Raw genomic sequence first — 21,814 nt, 5'->3', positions numbered from 1 at the left:
CACCGGTGGGTTTCCCGCCACCTAAAGACCACAGATGCGGCGACTCGACGCCCTTGCTGGGCCACAGTTCTTCATCATCTCTTTGCGGTCCAGAACTATCGTCACCGAGGTGCCCCGCACGCCTCTTCCTTGCAGGATGCCAACACTCTGTCGTCGACGAGCACCGCTAGGAACGAAGCTGCCACTTCGCTGCCGTAGTTCACCCTGTTCACCGTCGGACGTTCGACGACCCGTGACTTCTGCCTGAAAGGGAGGGCACTCAAGAAGGGCCGTCGATTCCCTGACAACGAACGCCAAGTTCCCCGACACCTCTCGACGATCCGTGGCTCCCGCCTGAAAGGGAGGCACTCAAGAAGGATCAGTCGACGCATCGTCGGAGAACTCTACTCCACCAGGTACATTGGGGGTGTAAAACCTTAATAGGAAGAAGTAAGACTATCGAACATTATATGGACTGGGCTTGTGCTATATATCTTTATTTACAGGTTGCCCAGGTGGGGGGATCTCCACACAGAACTGTGCCTAATGGTAGGGGTCAGTATTCTGCCTATTGTCTCAACCATCTTGCGTTCCTTCCTATGTCTATTGCTGGTTTCCTCGTTATTAATCTGTGTGACATTTTAACCGTACAGTTGATGCACTTTAATGAGATTTGATAACATTGGTGGTACCACTTTAGAATTGTATATATTTATCATTATTGACTTCCGAGTACAAAGTGCGTTATTGTGATCGTGTACATACCTTTGAATATTAATTATATAAAGACTGTGTTTTCAGTAATAGTGTGTGGACATTCCTTTGTGGGGGTTCGGGGACTACACTGTACTTAGGAACCAGCCTGCATCACCTCCTGAGAAGCTAGGCCTTGATTGCTCGTCCATTGCTACCTTATAGAGAATCTTGGCTGGGGTCTTCTGTGCCTCTCCTCTACCATATAGAGAGCGGAAGTACAGACACCCCCTACCAGTCTTTACACATCTCCACAAATTATTTGTGAGCCATTCCTCTACATCGTGTACGATTTGTCGATTACTTCGGACACTGTCCTGATGAACTCTAGTTACCCAAATCCTAAAGGATTCCGATGTGACTGTTTACCTCATCCCTGAGAATCTACAACAAATGTTCTGCTACTGGAACTAGTCTACTGTACTATGACATTCAATGCATAATATGTATAATACGTATAATGTAAAATGCGTGAATTCTGACCCCACTTTAACTAAGCTTCCTACAAGTAACATGTCCGGGATGCCCCTGGGCTGCTTGTGCACTATCCAAATGTAATAAATAAAATAAGTAGACGTTGATCAAAGTCAGGTATTCCCTCAAAGATTTTCTAATTGGGGATTTTGATGAGGCCACTTCTGTCACCACTCTTTGAATGAATGGGTTTACATTTTCACAAGATTTGACCTATAGACCCATTCCATTTCTGACAGCTAACAAAAGACCTGCTATCGGTCTTCCCTTTTGGCCTTTAAGAGCAGGGTTCAAGAGGAGCGTATATCTGTCCAAACTGGGTTAATGTGTTAGCCACGTCTCCTGAAAGCACATCAGATTGTGTTTTCCCCATTGATCTCTCCTCTTTTAAAGAGATGAGAGAGAATCCCCTTGTGTTCCAACACACCAGACACAGATGGTTTAATCCTTTTCCTGGGCCAGGCTACGGGCGTTTAGACCCCACCAATGCCTCGGGGAGCAATGACCATATTGCGTCATCCCACACTGTAGGAGTTCTTCCCTTCCGTAGTTCTACCTTCCTCCCTTCATTGCTGGATCCTCGATTAGGAACTGTCATAATTAAACCCACGGAAGCCAGTTTAACAAGTTCATCTTGCTCGTCTTGTGTTGAACTAAATTTATTTTTTCACTGGTGAGTTATTAGCCACAGGTATGTTATTCGCAACCTCGCCCTCCGGCCGTCTAACCAAGTGAACAGAGGTTACGTCTTCATTTGGGCTTCCCAAAACCAGTGGAGTTTCGCTCATGACTGTTGTCAGGTCAAACCCCAGCATCGAAAGATTCTCGGCTGAATCCAATAAAGTTTTTTTTTTATAATGATGGAGCAAAGATGTAGATCCACTAAATCCAAATTTTCTTCTCTTACAAACTCAGTTATTGCGAACTCATCGGAGCGAATTTGTCGTAGATTGGGAATACAATGTAAGAGGTTGCTCAGGTTCCTCCTATTTAGGATAAACTCGTCAGTCTTTCCAATTTTAAACATCTTGCGAGGTCTCTCCTCTGCGATACCCTTCTTTTATGTATCCTTCAGAGGACCTATTCCCTTTTCAGTGGAGAGTTCGGCTAAGTGTCTTTTTGGGCTAACGTTATGAACTTGTCAGGATTTTCAGAGGGTCCCTTTTTGGCGTCCATCACCGGTTCTTTGATTTTCAAGATGATTGTTCCAAGTTTGTCATCTCGTTTCCATCAGTAAATAAAACAAACTTTTTGGAATGCATGTCTGTTCTGGGGGCTACTGCATTTCTTTTCTGTTCCGTCTCTAATATAGTGTTGTCCTCTGATCTTCTCTCGGCCAAAGTTTAAAATATCCGATCTAATTGGCCAATGGTTTCTATACCCAGTGAATTAACTGTTCTGTCCAACTGCAACGTGCACCATCGTATGAAGAACGATGAGTTGGGTAATGTCTGTGACTTTGTCCTCCATCATTGACTGTTTAATCCCATTGCTGAGCAGAGCACGGTGTCTCTCGTGCTCTTCATCATTGAATATACAGAGAGGTTCATTAGTGTGTTCTCAAAATTAATCACTGGACATTCCTCTATTGCGCCAATTTCACTGTTTTCAACGGTGTGGGTCCTAGATGAAGAACTTTGGTTCTTGCTTTTCTGATGTTTTGAGAGTTTTTTCTTCACCTAGCTACAGTTTGAGAGGCCATAAGAGTTTGCCGGAATTTTCTTGAGTTGTTTGGATTTACCACACTAGCAAGATTACGTTTGTATGTGGTTGCCATAGCTACCCCTCTTCCTGTCCTTTTTCTTTTTTTCTCCCCAAATATTGGGTAAGGTGTATTTGTTTTTGTAATTGTTTGTTCTAGGTGGTCATCCTTTTCCATCTCATTGTCTATAATCGACGCCTTGGCGTTCTCTGATCCAGCTTGCTCAGCCTATGGAAAGCAGGCTCGAGAGTTAGTGGCATCTGTACCCCTGTCATGTGGGTCCACCATTATGTTTTCTCTGCATTCTTCAGTTCAATCTGGACTTTTGAGCTGAAGTGCAGCATTTGGTTAAGCCTCAGGGGGATATATTGAGGTTTGAGGACCCAGCGTTCCCTCCCCCAGATCCTGTCTAGGGTAGTGAGAATGGCAGATATTTTGCAGTTCTAGGTCACCTTGTGTTGTACCTTGTGGCCACCTCACTGTCTTCTCTCTCGCTGACAAAATGTAACCTTCAATAAATAATAATTTTGTATGTAGCATTGCCATGAGAGTGGCATGGTATTTCAAGTTGTTGTTTAAGGATAAGTATGATTGTAAAAGGTGCGCCAAGGCTAGAGTCAGGACTGATATTTGACTGGAATAGTCGGGGGTTGGTTGCGTTTTCCTGGGTTTTTCATACTGTCATCCTCCTGCCATGAACCTCTTGTTTTTAATCCGTCTCCTTTCAGGAGATGAAATATCAGATGAGGCTGCTGTTGAGGTGGAGGCCGTTGAAGAGTCAAGAGAACCTGGATCTATTAAGTTTCCCCCAGGTTTAGCCATAGGCATGTCCCTTCCCAACTCCTTAAGAGTCGCCTGAAAAACTTTGCGCACCCCCGAGGGTCCCGCATCAATCTCCATATTTGGTTCAGTTATCCTACTAGCTCTCTGTGAATGAGGTGGACTTTTGGGAAAACCCTCTGAGGTGGTTCCTCCACTATCCACCATTTGGATCATTTGCTCGAGCCTACTGATGTCATTCCGTAGGGACATTTCCAGTTCGCTTCTCATAGTTATAGCTTTTGTGAATTCGTGCCGACTCAGGGAGCTAAATTTGGATACATCCATGTTAATTATGGGACCTTTTGCTAAAGCGACGTTGTCCTGATCTTCTTGAGTAATCCTCGTAGTCGATGTTAATTCTCTCCTATCCCTTATATTGAGGTTGTTGGCTTATAAGCAGTGCAACTCGAGGGTTTCTCTTCACTATCGGGGTTGAGGAGTTCAAGACGGTAGTAGGTTCTTCCATTTCCATGACGATCTCCATGAGCTCTGCGTCAGTTATATCAGCGACTTTAGGCGTTTGAGATTGTTGTTGCAATTGCAAGGTTTTACGAAAGTACGTTATTATCGTACCGCCTTCCAATTGCTTGGACTGACTCCTCTTAGGACCACTCTTCAGGGAATCTTTCTCTATGGGCGATTGATTCTCCCCCCACTCTCACATTCTTCCTTCTCCCCATGTTGCCTCTGTCCACTTATGTCCAATAGTTCCTGCTCCATTGCAGTCGCTGCACCTCCCTGTTTGATTGGAGTATCCTCTGTCATGACACATGTCGAAACCATGTCCGGTTTATTTCGGTTGTGGATTAACACATTTACTGCAACTTGGTTCGCTAAAAGAGAGACAGAGTTTGGCCGACTATTTGATGCTTGAGTCGCAAGGAGATGGGGAGTATTGAGGTCAGTGTTAGGATCGGTATAAGACACCATGTTCTCGTTTGCGGCTGATGTTAGTTTTGTCCGTTTATCAAAATTGTCACGGTACGTTATTGGCAACGCACATTTTCCATCAGCCTTCTCAACCTGGACATCTTGGGCTGTGCCCTCACCCTCCTCCTCACCAAAGCCTTCTGCTCTCTCCACTTGTGAGTCGTTAGCATTAAACCTAACAATATCTGGAAAAGTCCATTGCTGTCCCAGTACTTTTCCGGGAGCGTCTTTCAGTAAGCGTTCGGTCAGCCAGGAGACAAAACTAGTATCACAATGTTAAATAATGGTCATTGAAGCAGAAAGAGAGCCAACGATCGTGTTTGTTACCCGTCAACGATTGTCCGTCGGTTCTTCTCATAACATTAACTGCGGAGGCTCGCTCTGATTTTCCACTCTCTCCAGCCCCCACGCTTCAACGGGCCACTTCTCAAACTTCACCCTTTTATTTGGGCTATCATTTGAAGTTGAAGGCTCCTCTCTCGCGGCGCTATCATCCTTCACTGCCACCGTCTTCCAGACCATCTTGGCTTCAGCTCCCTTCCTCAGACCCGGTCCTAGTCCCGGTCTCCCAGTGGGTGACTGGCGTGAGACTGGACTCACTGAAAAGTTCTGCAAAAGTGCTCCACGCCTCTCAGCACTAGTTATAGATTTCTTAAAGCTGTAGTACACTGCTCGCTGCTGCCAAAACGAGCAATCTTCGCGGTCAATAACCTAGGTTCCCAATGCAGTTCATTGTAAGGCATGGGACACTTGGCACTTGGTCCTTCCCGTTCACATCCTTGTAGTCCTCGCCCATATGTTATATCCTTCAATTCCCTTCCGCCTACTGTCATGACCCATCGGACATGCCCCTTTTGGGCCTCCTGGTCCCTGTCACGTCGGGGCTTGCACTCTGTTGTACTACGAACATGGCCGCAAACACCGAACGCTACCTACCAGCCTTCACGTTCATTTCAGCACGCTCGATAAAATAGCCACACCCCCACGCGCGTCTCAACGCTACTGTCAGCTGTGGCTAGACGTGTGCTCGTAGTTCGCTTTCACTGAACTTTGTTGCCTTCCTGGTTCCCGGACCCTTGCTTCATTCTATCCCTTCTCCTTCTTACCCAACCTTCTCCCGGAATCCGTGCACCCACCTCCGAGTGCTTCTTCCCCTGATTTTTTTCCTGGATTACCTGGAGTTTACCATCGATCCCGGACAAGAAGTTGAACGAACACTGGAAGCCGAAGATGGCCGAGCGGGCTTGTACAAGACCCGAACCATAAGGAAGAAAACTACAACGGAATCCATCAAGCAGCGAAAACACGTGAGAAAGGGGGAAACCTGTAACACCTACTCTCTTTTTCCCCTTCTGCCTCCCACTCTCCTTTGTCTGTCTCTCACCCGTCCCTTCTGTCCACCCAATGCTCTCTCACTACTCCTACTCTTCTCTGCTCTCCCCCACTACTCTCCCATGTATGCCCCACTGCTCTTCCCCCTCCACACAACTAATCTTCACCCTTTGTACATTACTAATATCCTTCCCTCTCCGCACTACTTTACACACCACCCACAGTCACTCTCCAAGTCACCTTCTCCTTCGCTCCCTACTCTATTAGTCACTATCACTGACCTTACACGCACCCTCACACCCAAGTACCATTTTCTCCCGCCAAACAATGCCTCACCTTGCACGCTCCTTCAGTACTCCTTCTCCATGCTCCTCTGCACCGTCCGTCCTTTGCTTGTTCGGTTGGTCCCCCGCATCACATGACCTGACTGGAACAACCATCAGATTCCTATTTCCTGTGCCCTTTTTTATCCTCTGTGTTCTCCCTCACCTGCTTCCGCGGGCCAACTGATGGCTTGATTTTCCCAAGGGCAGGTGTTACAGGAAAGCAAACAAATAAAGAGAGGTTTAAGCCCCGCTGCGTCCTCATACACGGGTCCACCTGCATATGGAAACGGGGGCTCGCTATCACAGTCAATGCCCCAGTTTGTTAGGGCTTGCCGGAGTGTATGCCGATTTGACATGGGGACTACCCTGTGAACCTGTTGCTGGTAAGGAAACTGTCTTTGTGGTCATTGTGTAGAGAGCTGGGATTTCCATGTTTTTCTGCGGACCGCTCCGTATGCTCACTGAAGGTGACGTTACTTCTCTCACGCTATCGTACGGCAGTTCCTTTCTGTCTCTCTCCAAGTTGGGATGCTTGCTCGTTCGTCCAGCGCTAAGCATGATCAATGTTGAAATTCTACGGGGGCAAAAAAACAGGCTGGCCAGCATTGTGGAGTACAGGCATGGGGCAAGAAACAACGGCACACATTTCATGCAAACATGCACAAGTAGAAGGGACAAGGACTGGGGTCCTTGCAGTACCATATCCCGCCTCTGGGGCAGGACTGGCTCTGGTGAAAACCCTGGTAGGTCTCCCACAACACGATGAGAGGAATCCCCATCCTCTCGTGACACGGTCAGGTGCCTGACACTGTCACATGACTAAGTGGTTCAAACCTGGCTGGACAAGCCCCAACCAAGTGCCTGCCTTTGGAAACACCCACTCTACATTGAGTGGACCCAACCACTCTTGGTTAACATGGCAAAGTGCCACACTTCATCCTTGTGCAGTTGCCAGCTTTCTTCCCCTGGGCATGCATGCTTGCCACAGGTCACTGGACACAATGACTTCTCTTCATCCACTACTGGCATGACCTACCAAGAGTCTTTGATGGTGCTGCTACCAGCTGCCACCATGTTCTTAGCGTTGACCCAATCTGTCCACTATGGGTTGACAAAGCAACCATGGTTGTGTTTTATGCAGGATGGACAGCACTGCCTAAAGATCCGGTCATGCCCTCATCATTCCGATGCCCCTCCTCTGTCTGCCCTAGTACATGTATACCCAAATGCCCAAACTGGCACCCTTCAAAGTGGCCTACTACGTGCCCATTGGTTCTCGTCATTTGCCTGCCAAGTCATATGACCGGTACGCCGGCTCCACGGGCGCCAACGCAAACTCTTGCAGGCCACCAAGCAACAGCTGCTGCATACAGGAGACACCGCTTTGTTCAACCCATGCATCTAAAAAAAGAGACTGGGTGGGGGAGGGTTACACTGAAGATGGAATGGGCACATGTCAAAGAGGTCGCCCATCATGCCGCGCCAGGTCAGGGTGTGACGGGCTGTTCCTGGTCCCCGGTTAAAGCTGCACCAAGTTCCTCCCAGGCTAGGTGCCCACACATGAGGAGCCATTCCTTAAACCTTCATCATTCTCAAGTGGCCTTGTGTTGTACTGGGCCTAGGAGGCAAGTGGCCACCATTCGTCCCTATCCCTTCCAGCTACTTCAAGCCTTTTCCATCATGACTTTGAAGAGCCAAAGCTTTAGGGCAAGGAAGTGGGCACTGTGTCCGTGCAGTGATAAGTTTAGCCATTAACTTTCTAAATGTTTGTGTAAAGTTTCAATGTAAACTAAATCAGAATCAATATTATTGTTTAGTCAAAGGCAATAGCCCCCACATAGATGCTGTTTTAACTGCATTTTGAGGTCTCCAACATGTTCCGTCCCTATTGCAAGAGGCAACATCACCTTAACTTCTGTACTATACTTGGCAACAGGCTTTTACCATCGACCCAGCCTCCCCTAGAAACTCTCATCTATGCCTCCAAGCCCTTTACAGCACCTTGCGCGCCCTAGAGGGCATGTCTATGCCTCTCTATGCACCTCCGTTCCTCTTTATGCCATTAAGGTTGTGTAATGCACCTCTTTCCCTCTTTATGCCATGAAGGCTGTGTAACGCATCTCTATGGTTCTTTATGACATCACGGCTGTGTAACGCACCTCTATGCTTCTTTATGCCATCCCAGCTGTGCAATGCACCTCTATGCTTCTTTATGCCATCACGACTGTGCAATGCACCTCTATGCTTCTTTTGCCATCACGATGTGCAATGCACCTCTATGCTTTTGCCATCCCAGCTGTGCAATGCACCTCTAGGCTTCTTTTGCCATCCTAGCTGTGCAATGCACCTATATGCTTCTTTTGCCATCACGATGTGCAATGCACCCCTAGGCTTCTTTTGCCATCCCAGCTGTGCAATGCACCTCTATGCTTCTTTTGCCATCACCACTGTGCAATGCGCCTCCATGCCTCGTTTTGCCATCCAGGCTCTGTAATGCACCTCTATGCCTTCTTATGCATCACACATCTTATCATTAAAGCTTTTTTGTGGCTTTTATACCTGCCATATCTTTAATCCACCTACTTCGCTTTTCAGATGTCCGCCACGCCATTAAACCAGTGTTTATTCTTCAAATGCACTTTTATGCCTTTCATGCCATGTAGTGGACCCTTCTAATGCATCTTTGTGCCATTGTCTGTGTACCATGTCTTGTAACCCTTTCACGGCCTTTAGAACATATTTATAAATCCATATACAGTGTTTCTGTGGTGCTTACAGGATGTAGGCATATCCAGTGAAAATGTAGCCAAGAAAATGTCATCGGAGAAAAAGTGGTGGTGAAAATACCTCTGCATGAAAATGTTGCCAAAATAAAAGTAGCCAAAACATGCAGCTGAAAAGTAGCCAAAATGTAGTGCTGCTAGGGTAGTGATGAGAAGGGTTTAGTGGGCTTGTGCTTGCCTGATTTAGGGTTAGGTTAAGAGTTGGTGTAAGAATTGGGGTCAGATTAAAGAAGTTGGGGTTTGGTTAGTCATTAGGTTAGATTCATTGTCAGGGTTTGTGTTAGAGAAGGGGTCATTGCAAGGCTAGGGCTTGGGAGGTTGGAGATGTTGGCGTAGGATAGCGGTTAGGATAAACTTAGTAGTTAGGACAACGTAAGCATTAGGGTAGTGGTAGGGTAAGTGGTAGAGCTGCAGCTAGGGTAAGGCTAGTATTAGAGCAAGGGCTTGAATTAAGGCAAGGGTCATGTACTTGGATGCCAGCTGGTGATGAGGTTGGAGATAGGTTCATTAGCCATTTTCTATTTCTTTTGTATTGAGTAACATGCAAATACAATGCTTTAGTGCGCTGAAGCCTTTGTGTTCTTTGAGTTGAGGATGGAATAAGGGTTGTAATTAGAGTTGGTGGAAGGTTTTGGAAAGGAGTCAAGGGTTATGGGGAGGTTTTGTTAGAGGTTTGGGCCATATTTAGGGTGACAGCCTTGTAATGTTGTGCATTTAAAAATAGCTTTTTTGGCGACCCCATTACTGGAAACATTTTCACACTTTGCATTGCTTGTATTGAATAACTACATTTTCAAAACGACTTTTCGCCGACTACATTTTCACATGACTACATTTTCCAGGGGGGATTTTCACACAGTACCAATGTAGGCTTGAGTTCTAAATTAAGCGGCAATAGGGTGTTTCAGTGCTTCCCAAGCTCAAGGACCCAAGGCCAACACATTACGTTTACTGTGGCGGTCTAGACGCCCCAGGGTGAGGATGCAGTCAATTGGGTATTGCACCGTTTAGTACCGTACACTGGCAGCTAAGCACTCTATAACTGACACAGAACAAAACCATGCAATCTTGTATCGTTCTTAGGCGTTCCAATTTCGCTCTATTCTACGCATATAGCACCTGTCCCACACTCGGGCTGTGCTGAGTACTGGCCTTTGTGTCAAGCGTCCCCTTCCCTTACCCTCCACTCGTCAATGCTCTGGAGTTGTCTTCCCCCAGTTCCTAGCTCGCCCCCGAGTTTGAACCTTCCGTACCCACCACTGGCTTTTCCCAGTGCCTGTTGCTTGCAGCCCAATCTCACTGGGACTGTTGGGGACCCTCTTGTTTTGGAATGTGAGAAATCACCCAGGCTCCACGAATAAAGTAGAAAACCGAGAAAATAGGTTATTTGTAACGCGCTTAATACCCAGAGGTTTATAAGCACGGACCCGGGGATCAAACCCTTGCTGCTCGGTGCTGTATTGCTTCCAAGGCGAGCACTTTGCCGCTGAGCTATCCTCCCGAGACAGAATCACTCTGTGATTATTTATTGATGTAAGTTTAAAAGATTTCATCTGGGTTTTTCTATTATATATTAAAGTTTTGAATACACCCAACACACAGACTTGTTGACATGTTATTTATGATGTGCAGAAGCACCCTTGAAATTGAGTAAAAAACCTAAATCCATTTCTTGTGCCAAATAAGCACACCTGCAAATATACTGGGCATTGGCCAGCGACACGTGGTCAGCTTTCTTCTTTCTAGGACGCCTTCACTCAAATCGCCTACATAAAAACAAAGATGAGGCAGTGGGCTAAACAATCCACCTGCATGCGATATGGCAATCCTTCTCACAGAAGACAGCAGAGTACTATACAGTGAGATGAGATTTATTTATTTATTGGGTTTATAATGCGGCTCTACACAAGGTGTTTCAAGGCGCAACAAGGCAAGGGGGGGAGGGCAGAGATGAAGAAAAACAAACTGTCCTACTAGGCTTTGTGACATTCGGATTGTGCAAGTGCAGAACAGAAGTGCGGGGGTGAAGGCGGGGTGCCAGTCAGGGCAGAAGGGCCCGTGGGTTAAGTGAGTGCTAGCGAATTAATGAAATATAGAATTAATTCCCATATTAGCATTGGTGTTTCTTTTCCACCTCTTTTCTGATTGAGTTTAGTGTTCTAAAGGGTTACTAAATGGGGATATCTTTTGATACTAGATTTAAATTAAAATTAGTCAGGATTCAGGTTTGAATACAATTCCATACAGCTTTTTGGATTTCATGTTTTACTAGGGGAGACCAGGTGGACAGAGCAAGGGGAATGCAAAGAGTGCAGGCGAAAGTGCGAGGAACAGGGCTGGAAGGGCTCAAAGGGTGCAAGCCCACCCAGGCTAGTGCAGGGGGAGGGAACCCGGGAGGGCAAGTGCCTGTACGTGGAGGGGGGAAGAAGGGGAGACCAAGTGCAGGGGTTGACTGGTCGAGGAGGGCCTGGTGCCCTTTAGGAATCTGAAGGAACCAGGCAGCCAGCCAAAGAGGCAGAGGGGGACATTAGCAAGGGAAGGAGAAAAGGGGACATAGGAAGAGAAAAAGAGGGTCTTGAGAAGCTTCCAGGACTTAAGAAGATCTGACTCAAGTCTGAGAGTGGCAGGGACGCCATTGCAGAGGGAGGCACTGGAGAGGAGAGAGATCTACCCACACTCTCTGCTTGGAAAAGCGTCTGATCTGCAGAGAGTTGGAGCTAGAAGACTGAATGGCTCTAGCAGGGCGGTATTTAGGGACAGAGAGTTGGATGTAGTGGGGTTGCAGGCCCCAGAAAGCCTTGTGGACGATGCAGAGGGTGTTGAACTTGACCATCGCAGCAACTGGGAGCCAGTGGAGAGATTTTAAGGCTGGGGACATGCAGTCCCTGGGGTTGAAGCCAAGGATACGTCTTGCAGTCCTAATCTGGATTAGTTGAAGGGGGCAATGGGAGAAGTTGAAGGGGGCAAAGGGAGAAGTTAGGCAGATTGAGGAAGAGGCTGTTGCAGTAGTCCACCCTGGAGAGGACCAGAGCTCTGTAGACATTGAGTTTCAGGGGGAAGGTGAGGAAAGGGAGAAGGAGAGGGAGGAGTCCATGATGACACCAAGGTGTTTAGCCTCACGGGAGGGTGAGGGGAGGAGGTCCAGTTGAGTTGTCCAGGGTCACTGTGTCATCCGCTGGCAAAGCCAGGATATGAGCCTCTACTCTTGGGTTCCACAATCTTGAATTTTGCTGCCGAATCACCTCTCCCAAGTAACACTTTATGCTCTTTTTTTGGCGGTGGGTGCTAGATTTTACAACCACTGTCTGCCGAATCCAAGCCCTAGACCTGCATCATACTAAGCTTATGTTACTTTTTATAGCAAGTGCTATCTGGGGCAGGTACATCATTTTGTAGCACAGTTGGTGTTTCTATCCCTCAAGTATAGTAAATGCTGCGTCTTCTGCGTCTTCCTTGCTGGAATTTGGTACTGAGATCTGGCATATGAACACAAATCTCTGTAATGAGGGTTTATCGCACTGAGCTATCTTCTGAACAATTATAGCACTTAAAGTTATCAAAATGCATTTCATCTCCCAGGATTGCATGTGATCAATATACTCCTATAGAAGGGTGAGAATGCTGCCGGAGTGGTGCTATAGTGAACAAACAGACTGCAGCAGAACACTCAAAAAATGATTGCAAATGAAACCAGCATTGGCAATGCCAACAATTTGGGCTTTTGTGTAGGCATGGGATGGGCACTTCCCAGGCACAGTCATAGTGATATTAACTGGCCATTGTTGGTAGCAGATGCAAAATTATGCGAGTACCTGGGCATATAATAGCAGTGGCTGGCAAATGTCCAATACTTCTAGATGAGCCAACACAGTTTGCTTTACCAATACTTGTTTTTAACAGGACGTCAGTAAAGGGCACGCATTGTGCTCACAAATTGAGTGGCTGAAGGCAGCCCTGGTTAAGACATTGTTATTACACCACTAGTGTGGGTTGACAGCTTCAATTAAGTCATTAACTCTCAGAAGAAGCTGGCAAGCACTTCAAGCACAAAGTTTAATGGTAAGGCATGATAACGCTAGCTCAAAGAGATTCCAGGAGAATGTGTTTTGCGTGGGTAGGGGCAAGAAATGGGTAGGATTGGCTATTGGGATTAGCATGGCCATAGGCAGTCAATGGGTTGATAAATAATCAAACGCCTACAAGCTGTGTGTCGTCCTCCTAAGCCATTTCTCTCTCGGTGTACACTAATGCAATAGTTTCGGGCTAGAGGCGGCGCTTTAGTGCCGCCTGATGGCCAAAACTATAAAGTGCAGAAGCTGTGCTTCATTTCAGAAATGTGCAAGTCACCCTATTCTCAGATGACCTGTACATTTCAGGGGTGGCCGAACAGTAGCCAAAGATGCACTGGCCAGACCCCTTAAATATGTATATCAAGCTCCCCGTACCCACGTGCCTTATTGCAACGTATTTCAGAGTCACGTGCCGTAAAGAGCCTGCCACTGTAAAATGCGGTAAAAACACAAAAGTGCATTTCTATCTTTGTTTGAAGGATAGAAATGCAAGTGGGAGAGCAGAGGTTAACCTCAATATTCTTCCACTTCAAAGTAAATCCATGAACGGTTCAGAAATGAACCTATCGTGTGCTGTTTCCATCCCTGTGCCTAGTCCAAACAGGCGCAACGGAAGGTCTTTCATTATGTCACATTTAAAAGCACATCCCATTTGTGGATTCGGGATGCACATTGAAATGTGCAAAAATGCCCCCTTATTTGTGCAAATGAGCAAAGGGCTTGAAGAAGGGCACCTGGATGCGCACATTCGTTTGCCCTTTGTGGATTCAGGTGGACATATTATTTGCGCAAGTGGCGAGATGTGCTACACAATTCTAACTCAACACCACAGGATGGCTACCAACCGAAAACGCTCCAGCGCTCAGCGACTGGTTTCTCGGAACTGAAGCTTCCAACAGCATCTCAAAGCTCTCTTCTTCTCCCTCCCGACCCCACTAACATAACCTCAAACCCCCTCCTTCCATTGCAGATCCGCCAGAGCGCCAAGAGACCACGCAAGTGGCAAGAGTGCGCGGTACAAGACCCGTTAACATTAACATGTTCTCACTTGCGCCAATTAAAGCTTTGAGAGTCTGGCACTGTGTGTTGGACAGTGAACGCAGAAAGCTGTCCAGGATTAATTGATCAGAACAGAGTGTACTTGTGAGCAACATTCAGGCAGCAAGTTCAGAGCTTCAGCAGTGCGCCATAAAACCTCCTGGCATGTTTTGGAAAAAATGGGCACCGACTTTTTTGAATCGGGGGCCCCCACCCCAAGGTAGAGGCCAGGGCACGAGCCCTTTTGCCCTCCCAAAAAGACGTCCGGATGCAGAGCCTGATTGTAAAAACGGGCTTAATGTAATCTGCTTTCTTTACTCCTTGCATCCCATATTAGCACGGCCACATGCTCCGTCATATATGATTATGCATGTATTGCCAAAATACATGAATTCATTAGGTTTATTTGTGGAGTGCTCACTACATAACTTCACTATTCCTGGCCTGCATTAATTTGAAATTGCCCACTTCGAGCAGCTCTCGGGTGCACACTTCGGCACCTCGGTTTCCGTTATATGAGCTAGTTAGGTCATGCTTATATCATGTGATGTTTCATTGTGTTTGTTTTGCACTAGTGCCTAATGATCAAGTGCTTTGACGCCCCTTTAATGTGGCAGGCCTCCAAACACGCAAATAAATAAAAGCACAGGTTGTAGGTGTGGCTTTTTCGACCGTAGATCATGGTTTCATTCTAAGCACAATTTATTTATTTATTTCGTTTTTACATTTATAAAGCGCACAAAGCAGCCCGGAGGCATCGTGGCACTGTTACAAGCAAGGCTCAGGCTGAAGCACAGGCTGTAGGCGTGGCTTTTTCGACCGTAGATCATTGTTTCATTCTAAACACAATTATTTAGTTAGTTCGTTTTTACATTTATAAAGCGCACAAAGCAGCTCTGAGGCATCGTGGCACTGTTACAAGCAAGGCTTACTTAGTTACCAGAGTCGGATGGAAAATGAACAGCCTGTCTCTGGTTCTTGGTTACATTGAATCTAATACCAGACAGGTAGCGTTCTGTGGTTCAAGGTTACAGGGGAACCAGACATTCTAGACAAATATTGCCGGCTGAGGGGGAGGCTCCGTCTATGCCGCTTTCCTGGACTTGGAAAAAGCATTTGATGCTATCGGTAGGTGCACACCATGTAACAAGCTGGACGCAATGGAGATCGCACCAGGCTTACTAAGAACGGTCCAACTAATGCACGTGGACACCATGACAGCAGTGAGGTATGGAGAACTAGGAGTGAACACACCATGCTCAGAAGCCAACAAGGAGGCAAAGCAGGGCCGTCCCCTCGCACCCTGGCTGTTTATTCTTTTTATGTCAGACTTTGAGTCAGATAGGTCTAATAATAAGGATGCCCCCTACGGTGAGGAACAAAGAGTACAGCGCACTTCTTTATGCCGACGACGGTCATATTGGCACTAACCCCAGGTGGCCTAAACCAAGGGCTTCATTATGCCAATGACTTTTTGGAACAAACATAAATGAAAACTTAACAAAAGCAAAACTAAATTCATGATTTTTGGGAAGAAGGGGATACCCTTTTGATGGGAAATGAGGGATGGCTTCTGGACAGCACATAAATACCAGGCGGAAAGAGCAACAGTAGGAATTAAAGGGCTCCTAAGATTGCATTACCGTTCCGGATCGCTTCGGTTTGTTAAGTGTTTGGAAGTTTTTAAACTGAAGGTGTTATCACCGATGCTCTATGGTAGAGAAATCTGGGGACATAGAAACTGTACGCTTTTGGAACCAGTGCAGTCGAAATGTCTGCGTCAAGTTTTGGATCTGCCACCCGGATGCCCGAACATCGCTTTAAGAATCGAACTAGGACCTCAGAGTACTGCATCCTTAGCAGAGACCAGATATCTGACATAATACATCATACTACAACTGGGGCTCTCAGATAACCCATATGCAGTGGCGGGCTTCTTGGAGATGGAAGCCTCTGCGAGTAGGGAGAAATATGCCTGGGATAAGGAAGGAAGTAAAGTCTGGGACGACCTGGTCGTTGGAAGCGGGGTAGGTATACATTAGGACAATTTAGCACAAGCAAAACCAGCTACACAATCTGGTCCAGAGAGAGGGTGTTGGCTGCGGATGCAGACCGAATCAAATCCTTACCTTCCGTGGTCATGTATGCTAAGTTAAGGAGCACCTAGCTTGCCGGGGGTTCATTAGTAGGATGAATTTGCCTAAAGGAGAGTTGATTTAGGGTCTCGCCAAAAAGTCTGTGTGGAAAATTTGGCCCATTATCACTTTGCCCTTTTTATCGCCCACAGAGCACCGTACTAAATCATGTAATGAAGCCATAGCCTTTCTGATAAACTGCATAGAGCCTCGGTTCCTGGATAACCTAGTGAGGTTTATAGATGGGACTCTGAATAAACAAATGTATAGCATTCTACCTGGGTATGTATCTTAAAGTCATTAAGGGAGGATTTTCAAAACCGATTAAACCATTATTAGCCTACATGCTCTAGTGAAGGACTGCTCTGGGACTGTTTTAATCTGTCGCTTTTTAATTTTTATTTGTATGATTAATGCTGTTGGTAACGGACTGAGTCACAAAGTGGATTGATTGTGTCATGTATGCATTTTTAATGTTAATGGAGTAATATGAAAAAAAAACACAAGAGTTGCACCCAGTGCAGGGTTCGAAATTAAGATTCAATGAGCAGGAGCTAAAACCAGCTCATGCGTGTCGTGCATCACCCAATAGGCAGTGAGACTTCTAAGCGCTATAAGTCAAACCAAGTTGAGAATCTGAGACAGAGTTTATTGTGCATATCATACACTCGAGCGGACTTCAGGTTCATCCCCGACCAATATTTCATGGAGTTTGGAGAAGTGAAGGGCCTGAATAGTGCACGGCTTCTCCTTTTATACAAGAAAAGCAGCCTGCATCAACATAGGTCATTTGGGATTCATTTGCAAGAGATAACAACACAAATATGTTCAGACTACATACATAATAATGCCCTAATCCCCAGAAGGCAGAACAAATTGCATAATAAACAGATGTTATTGTTATACCACTTATGGCTTTAATGACAAACTCTTTCTGCCAGTTTACGGACAGTGACATATGTTTGAGGCCTTAAATACAGAATCCACTTGCCCTCCAGTCCAACAATGGTCACCCTATTTGCACAACCTTAAAAAGATACCTTTCGTGCGTTTAACAAAGTGGAAAGGCTGAACACTATGACTCAATGTGTAACTAACCTCTGCTTGGTGCAGTCAGCGCTTACATAGCTTTAGAGAAGAGAATAGGGCCATATTGGAACAGTCTAACCTACTTCACAGAATAGGAGGACCTTTCCTTAAATGTTTTGTAACCAGGTTTATCGGTGAAGGCCAGGTGACTAATATATGTCCTCTCCACGGACCCAGCCTTTTCCTGTAATGACTGACGGAGGAAGCCATAAACACATTTCTACTCAATGACTGACAAATGCAACCCCATTTTAAATATTACTAAAAGAATGGGATTTTGATCGCGAAAAATGGATTAGCTTAGGGCTAAGAAAGATGCATATTATTATTATATTCTAACAGCAGGAGCTACCGCTGGGGAACCAGGAGCAAGTATCCAGTGCACCCCAAATCTCACTTCCACATGAGATGCACACTAACTTTTTATCCATTTTGTATGATTCATTATGTTTAAATGTGACCTAGATGTGCCCTAATTCTTCTTTAACTTTGAGTATTTGAGAATGCTTATAATGTCATATATGGACGTTTGTAAGGCACCAACTGGACTGGGGAGCCAAAAGTAGATCCTGCTAGCTGTTGGTGTCAGGCCAGCCAGGTTCTTCTAGGCTAGAAGCAGGAGCTAAATAGCTCTCAGCTCCCCACAAATTCGAACCCTGCAGTGTATGAAAGGGAACCATAACACCCATTAGTATCCGGTGTGGGTGTGTCCACGGGATACACGTAACATGATTGGCTCTTTTCTGAGCCATACCACGGTGTAATCCCGTGGACGCACCTACGTGCCTGTGTTTGTTCCCGGCAGGGGGGGGGGTGCAGCCCCATAGCCAATGAAGAGGCTTGAAACGTGGCAATCCCTGCTCCGAGCCTCCCCAGGCTGGAGGCTGCCTCGCCCCTGCTGGGGACTCGGGTAAATCATTTTTTTTTTCCTCCACCCCTCTCCCCTCCCAACCCTACTTGCCTTCTTCTGTTCACAGTGCGTCCACACCCGATGGCTGCCATGGAAAGGGAAAACAGACTACGTTTTCCCTTTCCCGGCGGCCATTTTATTTGACTTTTTTTTTTCTGTTCCGAAACGCAGCAGCCTCGTGGCTGTAATCTGGTCAACAGGGACTTCATTTCACCAAAATGCCAGGGGTAGCGGAAGTGACATCACACAACCCTTGACCTCTGATGACATCACAGGAAGTGATGTAATTTGACCCCAGCCCAAAGTGATATTGTGGGAAGCGATTGGAACTTGACCTTTCACCCCTTGACAAAACAGGATGTGGCATCACATAGCATTGTTCCTAAGTACACTATGAAAAATATGGTTACGATATCACTATAATGTGATGAACATTTTATACAAGAATGGATCTCCATATGTATCATTAGGAATAGTGTGTATAGACCCATATTACCAAATTACTGTGAATGCAAGCAGGCATCCATGGCCAAATGATAATGATGTGTTATTATATAGCACTTACGCTTAAGCGCTTTATATAGAAAAAATATACACCCAATATCACCCAACCTGTGTTGGTACTCATTTATCCACCTCAGAAGGATGAAAGGCTGAGTTGAGGTGTTTAAGAACAGACTAAATCAGTGACTCACCCCATGAAGTGTGCCTGAAATAAACCTTTAATGAGTCTAGAAATTATTGTATAGAATTCCAGAAAGAACCATTCTTTGGTATTTCTATTCTTTCTTATTTAGGGCCAGTGCTAAAAGTGTTAGACTTGTGGCACCCCTGTTCTTAATTTGTTTTCCTTTTTTTTTTTTTTTATTTTTTTTTTTTTTTTTTAAGAGGTGGCAAACGTGACCACAGGGGTAGCAAGGGAGACCTTGGAGGTCGCATTTGCGACCTCTGGCAACCCCTATATTACGTCCCTGCTTGTCACTGGACTGTACACTCCTGTTTTGACTGACAATGTGCACACTGTCCTCTATTAACAGGACAAGTTAACTACAGCCCAGCGCGCTATGGCTATAACAGGTGGGATTATGCAGATTTTCTCCCAGCCTAAATTGAGGAGGAAACCTGCCTCGTACACCTCTAAAACCATCCCCAAAAAGTTCATAACAGGCTTGAAGAACCTCCAGGTAGCACAGTCCAGGGCTTTGCTCCAAGAGGAGCCATTGGTGAAACCCCACCCTCAGTTAAAGTGCCTATATTTCCTCCCAGCTTTCCCATCTATAGACCCTGGCTGTTTGTGGCCTACGGGAGCAAACGGAAGGGCTCTGCCCTTTTGTTTTATTCATGGTTTGAACATGCACAAGATCACAATGGCATCTTGGCACCGTGCAAATCATAAAAGCCTGATCACTGCCGGGTTAATGACAGTATTCACTGTTCTTAAACATTTTGCATGAAAGGACAAGCCCAAGTGCACTGAGACTGCTGCCGTGCAATGTGACAACCTCTCAACATAAAGGGCAAAGCAAAAATTGACATTTTGTTCATGTTTCAGGGACTTGCGACCATGGCAGATTCACATTTTTGACATACAATCCGCCCCAATGTTTTTATTAGAAGAGCTATAGATGTATGATATGATATGTTATTTATAACGCGCTTAATGCCCACAGGTTTCTAAGCGCGGACCTGGGGATAGAACCTGTGTTGCTCCATGTCGTCTTGTTTCCAAGGTGAGCATGTTGCCCCTGAGCTATCCTCAAGAGACCGCACACATCACCTTTTCTCTTGCCTACAAGTCCAGTTTGGAGCACATTTAGTTTTTTTCTTAGAGGACATTTAGCTCTGTTTTACACCCACTTTCTCCTCTTTGGCTGTTTTGCCGCCCAAGAGGCCCCTCAGTGCTAATCCTCGAGTGCACTTATTTACATATTTTTGACTTGCAACCTATAAGATTCCCTACCTGCTTCTCAGTCTGGTGAGAAGGCCTCATTTTGGCATAAAGGGATATAAAGGGATATACAAGCAACAAAGTGTGTCATAGTCTTATTTTTAAACTGTTAACGCACTTGACATAATGTAGCATAGCAGAAGGGTGCCAGACAGTCACGGCATACAGAAAGACAGACATTTGGAGGATAGCTGGTGGGCAGATAGCCCTGGGGCAACATGTTTGTCTTGGAAGCAAGACAGCACAGAGCATCACGGGATCGAATCCCGGTCCACCACTTGGAGGTTGGTCTCCGGGATGAATCGTGATTCAATTTATTTGATCTGGCCCTTCTCTCCCTTACTACCCTGGTTGTTGCACATCCACCTCTGGGTTTTCGCATGGTCCAATTAACTCAGTCTGCATAGGTAGCGCAGGCGTTCTTTTCTCACTAAAGAAGGCTATCTATTACTATACTTTGATAGCCCACTGTTATGTATTGTAATGTAGTGAATTATATAGCGTCATTTCCCCCATTTGTATGGCCGCAATGCGCCTTGTGGTTGGTACGAGTGGACTTTAAGATGCGTGTGTATATTTTGCCCGGATTAGGAGTTAGGCGGGCTGGTTAGGCTCCAGTAAGCAACCCAGAGGTCAGGCACGTGTGTGGGGAATGTCGGTGGTTAAGACATGGTCAATGCGTGCCCAGCTACACCAAAATCTGTTGTAGGTTGTCGCTGTAAACTAATGGTGCAGTGTTGAGGTACATCAGGGGTTTCATTGTGAACAGCTATGTGTCCTGCTAGGCTGGAATGCCATAGGCACAGCTGCATTCTAGAGCGCATATATGGGGAGCCGTGCCTACGGCATGTGCCCACAGACGTGGTGCGATTTATACATATGTTCGGACAGAATTTATCATCGATTTCACTTTCCTAGGTCAAACCAAGAACCACCTAAATTTGGGCACTTGAGCAGTGCGACAAACGCCCCTTGGTCTAAGTAAGATACCACCCTGTACCCTTGCTCAACATGAACTAAAATAAAGTTCACGTAAAGACATGACGTGGAACACACTCTTAACGATAACGTTTGTGGCTTAAAGATGCAAGGCTTTTTTCCATTTTACTCTACTAGTTTCACCACTACAGTCACTTACCTTCTGTTTGCAACAACATTCACTTTTAAACAGCCTATTCTTGACTGTGACTCGCTTGGCAGTCACAGAATTAACGCTTCTGGAGTTTGACCTGGGGTACAACATAAAGAGATGCCCGGACAAATAAACCATAAAACCTCCAGGATTGCCCAAGCCCACACTCAAGCCCCTCGTGCATCCAACATGACATTGTGCACTAACTCACAATTCTCCAAATCTGACTTTGAGACACAACCCAAATACCACAAAATGTTTGGACATACCTGCCTCCATTGCATAACTGTGGTGCACCTACCGGGACTGACACACCCAAGTGCTCCCGCAAAACCTTCTCCCCCCCGCTGCATCCCTCCCAACATCCCAGAGTTCATAGCATCTTTTTCCC

At 46.0% G+C, this 21,814-nt stretch overlaps 1 protein-coding gene across 2 annotated transcripts in view; it reads left to right on the top strand.

Annotated features, from left to right (window-relative positions):
- The window catches only part of LOC138492680 (uncharacterized), a 436,464-nt gene that overhangs the window by 21,290 nt on the left and 393,360 nt on the right, over positions 1-21,814 (top strand). The gene's annotated exons all lie outside the window — the stretch shown is intronic.

The sequence above is a fragment of the Ambystoma mexicanum genome, chromosome 10 (genome assembly GCF_040938575.1).
Source record: "Ambystoma mexicanum isolate Mex_15411 chromosome 10, UKY_AmexF1_1, whole genome shotgun sequence".
Taxonomy (NCBI): Eukaryota; Metazoa; Chordata; class Amphibia; order Caudata; family Ambystomatidae; genus Ambystoma; species Ambystoma mexicanum.
The sequence above is the reverse complement of the archived record's forward strand: the minus strand, read 5'-3'. Positions and strand labels throughout refer to the sequence as shown.